Raw genomic sequence first — 8,887 nt, 5'->3', positions numbered from 1 at the left:
GGGGGGGGGGGGGGGGGGCAGAGGACAGAAATGGAATGTGGGTCTGGGCATGAGGCTCACAGATGCATCGGCTCTGGTTTCAGCTAGGGCAGTTGGCTGTTTTTGGGGGGGGGCAGGGCTGTCAAGGGAGGGGGGCCTGTTGCCATGGTGGCGGGCACGGCAGGGGCACAGTCTGCTGGCACTTGGAGCTCTGGGCATGGTAGGGGGCTGACTGAGGGGGAAAGAGGGGGGTGATGAAGAAGCCTCACCCCTACCCTCAGGTCTCTACCAGGAAGAAAGTTTCCAGAGAGCTGTGGGAAGATGCTGGGAGTCCAACAAGGCTCTTGGGCTCTGCCCTACCCCAGGGGAGCACCCTTCTCTAGGTCACCTGTGTCATCCCAGGTTTCCACTTGTGCCTCGGGCTAGCACTGGGGGACCCTTTTCCTGTGTCCCCTCCAGTCTAGCCGAAGGTCCCACATGCTGCTGTTGCTTCTGCTTGAAGGGAAGCAGCAAGATTGTGAATTCAGGATCTGTAATCCTAACGCAGAGCCCAGGCCTACCGGGCTCCAGTTGCCAAGGCGACGGTGGGTCAGAGGGCAGAGCGGGGCGCCCGCTCCTCCAAGTCAGAATCCCAATTGTTAAAGCCCAAGAATAAACAGCTGAAACGGCCGTGGGGGGGCCAGGAGGGGGGCTGAGGTCTGCATCGGCTCAGTGTGGTGTTGTCAAGTGAGATGTCACTAATTGTCTGAAGGAACGGGCTGAGGCAGCTCTTAACCGCTTCCGTGCCACCGGAGACACCTTGGCTGCTTGGCCTCATCCCTGGGGCCTCCCAGCATTCCACTAGGCCAGCTTGTGGGTGGTGGGGGGGTAGTGCTGGCCCAGGATAATCTCTGCTTCCCTTGCAATGAACCCCCACACACTCCCAACGCTCCTCTTTGCCCAACTTGGAACCTCCCACCTACAAGCTAAATCTTTATGTCCCCAGACCCAGGAACCCCCAATCACTGGGCTTACAAGACTTCACGAAGCCCAGAATTGCCTCCCTTGGCTTGCAAAAGCTCTTTTAGCTCCCCAACATCTCTTCTTCCCAAAAGTCAGTGGTTCTGGTACAGATGTTGGAAAGTGAAGACAGCTAGACATAAGGTTCTTCTGATCTTCGTATGGAATGGTGGGGTTGAACAGTGTCTCTCCTGTGAGGAAAAGGAAAGCATCTAGCAATTCTCCCTGCAGCTCTCTACTCCTGGTCACGCTCAGAGCCAAAGGTCTGAGGGGAGCCAGGAGCCTGGGTTTCTAGTTTTGATTGTTTTACATCCTGTGTGGCTTTGGACATTGGTTATTTTGTCCATGGGGCTGTCTCCTTATCTGTCCCCCAACCTAAACATTTAGAAGTGTTTTCGGATTCAGGCCATGTCTGTAACCCCTGTTCAGAGGAGCTCCAACCCAGTAGTGAAAAGGGCTTAATTACACAAGGTGGGGCGGTGTTTGGTTCACAGTACACTGCTTCTCAGACGGCAGTCGGTTATTAGTACTGTTACTGCTATGCTTACAGAGGGGCACGGAAAGAGTGAAGATAGCTGGGAAAAAACACCGGAGAGGGGATCGGTTCTGCGACGGTTTTCTGCAGAATGTAGAACTTGGCAAGATGTTTACAGGTGGCAGAAAAGGTAGAGTGCTCCAGCAGAGGATGGCCTCTCAAACAGCAGGAAGGGTGGGGCCTTGAGGTCTCCCCGCCCATCAGCCCTGCCTCCTCTGGCACCTCCTGCTGACTCCACCCACTGGTGGCGGAGGAGGCGGGCTGTCCCAGGGCAGGGCTCCTGGAAGATGATAGCACCTGGAGCCATGTCTGGAGGCGAGGGGGCGGGCTTTGGGCACAAATCCTGCCCCAGACCCTCTTCTTCAACACCGGGTACGCCCCCCCAGGGAGCTCTCTGAGTGTCCGCACCCCTCAGGTGGGTACCGGTGGCTGCAGGGCAGAGGCACTGTCCGTGGGCGGGGAGCTGGGCACAAAAACAGGGGATCCCCCAGAGAGAGCCCAGCCCAGCTGGGGGCTGAAAGCGTACAAAAGGCAGCTTGTTCTCAGAATGCCTGTGCCTTCTCAAGCATACCTACCTACAGGCGCACTCGGGACAGTTACACCTACACAGCCACACAAAGTTTGCCAGGGTGGAGTGTGGGGAGCTGCCTCTAGTCTCTGAGGTCAGCTGTAGGAACAGCTCTATGCTGAGCCAACCCCTGCCTCATACACACCTTGACTTACCCATCCAATCAGTTAATAGATAGCCCACAGCCCCAGGTGCAGCCTTGGAACAGAGACCCAGCTACAGTCTCACAACTACCCTCTCTGTCTTTCTCTGGAGGCAGATTGCCATCCAGGCACTGTGTGACCCTGGCATCCAATAAGATTTATTACTACCACCTCCCTTTTTGGGATAATGCTAGGAAATTGAACCCAGGGCTTCAAGCATGCTGAACAAGTGCTCTACTAATGAGTGTATTATACCCAGCCAGCTCACATTACTTTCTAGTGAATACTTGTTCTGTCCTATTCTGCAGATGGATAAATATGTTTAGGTTAAAACCTAGCCTAAGTGTTTGTGGGCCCTGATCTCAACACTAAGAGAGCAAGGATCTGAGCCCAGGTCAAGCAGGGCTTAGGTGTTCAAGTTCTTGAATGTGTTATCTCTGCCTCCCATCACATCTTACCACCCCCCCAAGCACCCTACCACACACGACCAGACAACAAAGCCATGTCTGAGTGGATGTGTAATTCATCCCACACACATGTCAATGTGAGTCTAGTACCAGGCCAGCAATTCTAACTTAGTGTGTGTGTGTTGTGGGGAGCATCTCCTACTTCTGTGCTACCAACCCCATCCTACCTGGCCTCCAAGAATCATTATAAAAATGGGGTCCAGAGTGAGGGTGGAGCCGAAACATGCTACCTCTAACTTTCCTAGCAGGGTCACCTCCAATTCGCCCTGACCCTAGGATGACAAAACACTGCTGGGATGCCTAGCCTGCAACTACCCATTCCTGTGTGCCTAGACCTCTCCCCTAGTCCACAACCCCTGCTGAGAGTAAGTCCAAACAAACTCCTTCCAGGGGATGTCAAAGCACCTTTCCTGGGGGAGGCCATGCTGTGATTCCAGAGCCTGGCTAGGGAGGAGGATCTGGTTACTCTTTCCCCAGCTGTGCACTGGACTCCTTGGGGCTGACCTTTCACCTCATCCAGGCCTAGACGCAAAGGGGGCCCAGAGTCCAGCTCTAACCTGTTAACCCTCCCCGTTCCTTATCATTTCATTCCTGGGCTCCTGCCAAGGTCTGGTGGGTCTGAAGGCTAAGTAGGTATGCCCACCTTTCTCTAGCCTTCCATTCTAGCGTCCCATTTCCCAGAGAACTTTACAGAATGCTCTTCCCTGCCCCCTGCCCATGCTGCCCTGCTGGGATCAGGGATCAGATACCTCGCCCAAGCAGCTGAAAATGACCTGGGCTATTTTCGCTGCGGGATCATGTTGCAACTCCCCCTTGAGCTGGCAGCTTCCCACACCTCTCCAGACCATCGCTAACCACCTTCACCTCTCACCCATAACCAATGACTAACAGGACAAGAAGGTTCTCTAGAGACCACTGGCCTAAGCCATTCAGATGGAGAAGATTGAGCTCATGAGGAGCCCATCAGGGCTGGGCAGAGAACCAGGCTCCTTAGGTCCTCGCCCAAGTCCCTGTCTAGCATAGACTGCTCTGTACCCTAGATGCCAGAGCCTCTGACCCAGCCAACCTCCTTTAAACACCAGAAAGTCACATTGGAAGGCTACCCACAAGTCCTTGAGTCAGTCTACTTGTCAGAAACTGCCTCTGTCACGCTCATCCCTTTGTTTAGAGTTGGAATCAGGTCTGTACCCATGCCACAGACATGTGAACCTCCCTGGAAGGGTTGAGGGAGTGCAAACTGGGAGGAAAGACAGGGAAGCTGAAGCCTAGAGAATGGGAAGTGGATTCAGATATCATTTCCAGCTACCCCTTGCCCCAGCTTCTCCCCTTGCCCCAGCTTCTCGGTGGGGTCTACCCCCAGGCCTTCCATTCCTATGAACTCAAGCCCCTCCAGGTCCCTGCCCCTGCCCCTTGCCTCAAGCGACAGCCCTCCTGGGTAGGAATGTGACTGGTCAGGTCTGAGCTGACCACAAGAGTGGCTATAAGGTGACAGACCCCTATATTCCCATCCCCCCAGCGCAGGAGAGCTCACATACCAAGGTGGGGGGCTGTTTAACTCCTTGCAGTTGGTTTTCAGGAAGGGGTGCTGTTCTTCCTAAAGCCAGTCCTATGAATGCTGCATGGGAGGGGGGTCAGGGTATGTGCAGGCACAGCCTACTTCACCAAGAGGATGGGGGCATCCGCCTGCCTCATTAGTCCTGATTAAGAAGCTGTCCTCTGCCACCCTAAATGTTTCATCCCTACTCTCATGATGTAGGAAAACTGCCAAGAACTGGTGCTGAGGGCAGAGAAGAGACTTCATGAACTCCAACCTCAGGAGCCCCTAGTCTGATGGGAGAAATACAACCCTGCCCTGGGGAGTCTGAAGGGGGAGACCAGGCACAGAGGCTGGGACAAAAGAGCTGAGAGCAGGAGAGCACTGAGCTGCTATGCAAGTGGGAAGAAGCCAGGGCAGGAGAACAAGCCAGGTGGGGTCAGACCAGGCAGGCTTCCCAGAGGCCCCTGGGGCCCATACCCCTCCCCCCAGGCTCTGGAATCTCGGGGGTCAGGGCTGAGGGACAGCTCCACCCCCTGCTCCCCTCAGGCTCAGGAATTCCACCAGCAAGGGGGGGGTGCCTTCGGACTCGGTCCAAGTTGGCTCCCACTGGACTGGGAACCGCAGCTCCTCCTCGCCCCCCATCCCCACCCAAGCCCCTAGGCTGGCCTCCAGCCCTCTTCTCTCCCCCTGCCTGGCTGGCATGGTGTGTGCCAGGCGCTGGCAGAAAACAAACCCGCTGGGGTGGGTTTGCAGGGAGCGGGGTAACCTTGACACAGTTGCAGCAGTCGCTAATGGCAGACACACACTCCGCCTGTTCTGGGGGGACTGTTGCCGTTGCTAGGAAACCAGCAGCCGCGTGAATGGAAATGGGTCAGTAAACCTGGGGAGAGATAGTGTGACACTCGAACCACTGCAGCTGCTCCAGCCCACACCGAAATCCCTCCTCTTCAATATTTATCACTCCCGCCTGGGCCCTCAGCTCCTGCCAGACCCTGTACCAGCCTGGCCCTCAGGCCCCCCCAAGGCCCGATAAGAGTGGAGGGAGAAAAGCGTGGAGGGGGTTGCTTATCCACTCCACTGTTTGGGGGGGGTGGTGAGGTGGGATGGAACTGGTTCTGGAGGAGATTGAACAGGAAACAGAGTCTAATCCCGCGGTGGGGAAGGGGTTAAAAGGTCAATTCACGCCTGTTCCTGATTTAGGCACCGTGGTAAAATTACTGTGAATGAGAGGCTAGCAGCAGCCTGCCTACCTGCAAATGACTGGGGAAGGCAGGCTGCCTTCCCAGTCTCTGCTTTCACCCAGTCTTCAGGCCTCCCTATCGGTAGGGGATAGAGGTAAGAAGAACCCAAAACATAGCCAGGACTGATTGGAAGCCTGAAAATACCAATAGATAGCCAAGAACAATCTGATAGCTTTCCAAACGGTCAGGGGCTACCTACTATCTTACACACACCTCCCAGACATTCAGGAAACCCTGACAACACCCCTACACAGATAACCCCCACAACAGAACATGACAGCTGCAATTCTGAACAGTGTGATTCAGCTCAACTCCCATAACCAAGGGGACAAACCTAAGGCACACGCCAAACTCCTCTACTACTTGGGAGGCTGTAGCCTGCCCCGCAGCTTGCCCTGTCAGTTCTCTGGCTTAGATGTTTTCCTCTTGCCTACCACCAGCCTCCTTGTCTAGAGCACACTCATAAACAGCCCCTACGACGGCTATTCTGGACATGCATTCAACAAGCTAGTCGCCCCATGCCCAGTACTTCATCTCTGAAGGCCTGACTGGTCCCTGACACACACATTCCTTTCCCTTAGAAGCATGCAGTCTCTCAGCCCCGCCTGACACAAGCTCTTATTCTTGAGCACAGGCATCTCTCCAGATAGCAGGGACCCAGGGAATCAGCAGTGCCACTCACTTCGGTGATATGCCCCCTCCACCCACCACAATTTGCGTCAGGATCCCTGAAGGGTGTGTTTCAGTAAGGAGGGTGCTCCAGCCTTCTGGGGGGTGGGGGATACCTTGACAGGGATCTCCCAGCTGACTTGGTTCTCTGTGTGCTCCTATCTCCTAGGTTACATCAGTCAACAGAGGCTTGGAGCCTGTCAGAGCTAGAAGGTGCCTGAGGGAGTCACTAATCTAGCCTCCTCTGCTAGGCAGAAGGAAACAGAGAAGGGAAGTAGCCTGTTTAAAGTCACACAGCCTAACTGCTGGTTCTAGCTTTTTTCTTTTGGTTTTTTTTCTTTTTTTGGTCTTTTTGAGACAGGGTCTCCCTGTAGCCCCTGCTGTCCTTGAACTCACTATGTAGACCAGGCTGGCCTCGAACTCACAGAGGATCCGCCTGCTTCAGCCTCCCGAGTGCTGGGATTAAAGGCATGCGTCACCATGCCCACCTGTCTTTTGGTCTTTTTGAGACAGGGTCTCCCTGTAGCCCCAGCTGGCCTGCAATTTATGCAGGCCAGGCTAGCCTTGAGCTCACAGAGATTCACCTGCCTCTGCCTCTCGAGTGCTGGGATTAAAAAGTTCCAGCTTTTTTCTTTTATTCAGCCCTTCACTGTGAGCCCTCTACGGGTTAGAGAGAAACTAGCCAGACACATGCACGTTGCTTTCCAATGGGACCTGTTCTACAACCCTGCTGCCTACACCATAGGCTGGCAGCCTGGTCTGTAACACTTTGCTTTTACAAAATAAGCTGCCCCTGTGTGGTGGTTCAGAGTGGGCTTGCTGGATTTCCATGGTTTAGCCATGGAAGGTTAGTGTACTCCCTGTATCTGGCCTTCAGAGCAAAATCTCTAGTTTCACAGCATTATTGCATTATTTAAGTAGATCTCTGCCAGGAAGCCTCTGGGATGATGAATGAAGAGGTGTTCAAAGGATACACACACACACACACACACACACACACACACACACACACGATATTAGGGATTAAATCCAGGGCCTTGGGCCTGAGAGGGAAACACTTTACTCCTTAGCTACATACACAGCCCTTCCTAGGTAGCTTTTATTTCAACTCCATTTTGCAGAAAAGCAAACTGAGTCTCAGAGATAGACCTCAAGCTGACACAGTCATATGGAATCTTGAGCGCCTTCCAATATACTAGTCTTTCCCAGAGGACAAGGAAGGCCAATCAAACAGGAAACAGGAGAACTGGGGGGAGGTGGGGGTTGGGAAGGGTGGGAACAGCAAGAGCCCAGGTGTACTTCCTGGGCTGAGGTGGAGCCAAGAGGAATTTGAATTTGAATCTGGGCATCTGGCAGTGGTCAAGAAGGTCAGCAAGGAGCCGGAAAGAAAGGCAAAGGCAGAATTCCACCAGCTTTAAGCCTGCCTGGGCCATACACCTGGAAAAGCCAAGCCTTTGTGCTCCTGCCAACCCCCCAGTGGAACAACAGTGAGGAGCACTGGGAGACCAGTCAGCCCCGTCCCCGGGCCTGTTTTCCCATCCATACTCGGAGCTGGCCTAACAGGAAAGACTTCTATGGACCCATACACTTTCAATAATTGTGACCAGTCTTTGCCCCCAGCTCCCAGTACTTTCTTCTCCTAGCATAGACCTAGCAGAGTGCAACAACATTAAATGCACATTTAATGAGTAAATCAACACTCAATAAAGCCAACGACTTTCCCTTTTCATCCTTCCCTTCCCTTGGGTAGCCACACTTCACAGGTCCGGTGGACGGTGGATGGGATTAATACTTTGAGGGTGGTCTCTATGCCCCTGATTAGGACTGGAAGGGTGTCCTTATTATGGGCAGATATCACCCTAATTGCTTTACAAGTTCAATTTTAAGCCCCACAAGGCCCAGACCTATTGTTATCTAATTTTTCAGGGAGACAAGGGAAAGGGAAACAGAAGGGAAGAGACTTGCCCAAGGTCACTGGGGCAGTGACTGATAAAGCATGCCAACTGGGCCTATCAACCACTGCTTTGTTTAGCGTGATGTGGGTGCTCTTGCTGGGGGCGGGCACTGGAACTGAACAGGAATCATTGGCTTTGGGGAGAGTGTACACCAAGGCGCAGGAGTCGCCTGCCGAGTGGCCAAACGGCTCATCAGTCTGCAGAGTACCAAATGGTGCTGGAACTTGGCAAAGTTGAGGGACAGCACCTCTTACCCCCACAAAGGGCAGTAGCCCCCCGCCCCGCCCCGGCAGTGCCCAAAGTGAGCCCTGAGAGGTCACTTACCAACTCCCCTGGGTCTCAGGGCTCTGTAAAGGGAAGGCCCTTCTCGGGGGGCCCTTTCTGGACTCCTGGACCTGCAAGGTGCAGAGTCTCCCTTAAAGAAAGCTGCCACCGGCGTTGGGAAAATTATCCAGCGGTTCGCCCCCAGCTCGGCAGCTGGTGGAAGAGGGAAACCGGGAGAGGACGGACTCGCTTCCCTTCTAGAGAAGCCCTCGACGCCTGGCTCGAGCAGGAGGCGGCGCGGGTCTGCCGGGCCAGCAGTCCTGGGACCCAAGAATCCGCCTCCGAGTTTTCCCGCCGCCGCCCCTCCAGCTACCTGGCTGCCCCCCTGATCCCCGCAGCCCCCGCCCCCTCCCGGAGGAGGCCGCAGGGCTTCTGACTCCGGCGAGAGGTGACGGGCCGAGAGGGAAACCAGGCGGCGGGGGGAGGGGCGTTGCCTGCACCTGGCCCCTCTCTGCCGCCCAGGCCGGGAG

The 8,887-nt window shown here is 54.7% G+C and overlaps 1 protein-coding gene across 11 annotated transcripts in view; it reads right to left on the bottom strand.

Annotated features, from left to right (window-relative positions):
- The window catches only part of Ahdc1 (AT-hook DNA binding motif containing 1), a 67,712-nt gene that overhangs the window by 31,204 nt on the left and 27,621 nt on the right, over positions 1–8,887 (bottom strand). For 4 of the 11 annotated variants that reach the window (XM_029565205.1, XM_029565204.1, XM_029565201.1 and 1 more), the window contains exon 3: positions 994–1,169. The exons of 5 other annotated variants lie outside the window; for them this stretch is intronic. The gene's annotated coding sequence lies outside the window, so the exon portion shown is untranslated. Of the gene's footprint in view, positions 1–993; positions 1,170–8,417; positions 8,716–8,887 lie in introns of those variants that run through there. 2 more of the 11 variants (XM_029565206.1, XM_029565207.1) reach the window with 2 other exon arrangements.

The sequence above is a fragment of the Nannospalax galili genome, unplaced genomic scaffold (genome assembly GCF_000622305.1).
Source record: "Nannospalax galili isolate Female #2095 unplaced genomic scaffold, S.galili_v1.0 scaffold1798, whole genome shotgun sequence".
Taxonomy (NCBI): Eukaryota; Metazoa; Chordata; class Mammalia; order Rodentia; family Spalacidae; genus Nannospalax; species Nannospalax galili.
The sequence above is the reverse complement of the archived record's forward strand: the minus strand, read 5'-3'. Positions and strand labels throughout refer to the sequence as shown.